Source organism: Manacus candei, unplaced genomic scaffold (genome assembly GCF_025592945.1).
Source record: "Manacus candei isolate 608988 ecotype Guabito, Panama unplaced genomic scaffold, ASM2559294v1 h1tg000023l, whole genome shotgun sequence".
Taxonomy (NCBI): domain Eukaryota; kingdom Metazoa; phylum Chordata; class Aves; order Passeriformes; family Pipridae; genus Manacus; species Manacus candei.
Genome location: NW_026138071.1, coordinates 22,853,432 through 22,854,190, shown reverse-complemented (window position 1 = coordinate 22,854,190; position 759 = coordinate 22,853,432).

The following is a 759-nucleotide window of genomic DNA, read 5'->3' as shown; positions in this document are numbered from 1 at the left end:
CGGCGGGAGGAGGAGGGCCCCCGAGGGAACAGCCGCTCCGCGTGATTTCTGGGAAAGCCGCTGGAGCGGCCCCGGCTGAGGGGAAGGGGAAAGCGAAACCGAAACGGGCCGTGCTGGGGGAAGGAAGGGCAGCCAGGGCCGGGGACGCGCTCACGCACAGCCGCGGGTGTCGGTCCATGCACTGCGACCCGCATCGCCCTCCAGGACACTGAGAATGCCGCTTCGGGCGGATCAGCGTTGTCGCCCTTCCCATTCCTTCATCCCTCTTTTCTTTCCAGTCCTAGTCGCTAGGAATAGAGCAGCGAACAGGAATAGTGAACAGGCATAGCGGCGCTGCTGCTGCTTTGGGCGCACACGGTCTGGGTGGGTTTTGTCTCCTTTGTGAAGTGTCAGCAAAGTCCGGGATAATAAAGTCCAGGCTTTGGTGCGGGTCTCCAGGGTACTCGGATCTGTTTCGGTGTCCTCTGTGTCCCCGCCCCTTCCTCAGGTGGAGGGGGCAGTTGTTACTCCGTGAAAGAAACAAGGAAATAGAAAGTCTGTTTGGTAAACTTTGGGGCATGAAATGCCATAGAGCAGTGGATGTATAAACACGGCTGTAAATAAAAGCTGTAGCAGAAGGTAACTGACAGTTTTCACTTTTTTTTTTTTTAATTATTTTTAATTAGTATCGTCAAAGTGATGCACCAAGACACAAAGCACACAACAGCCATGTTATTTTTTAATTTGCTGCTGCAAAACACAGCGGAAGCGTAAGCACAG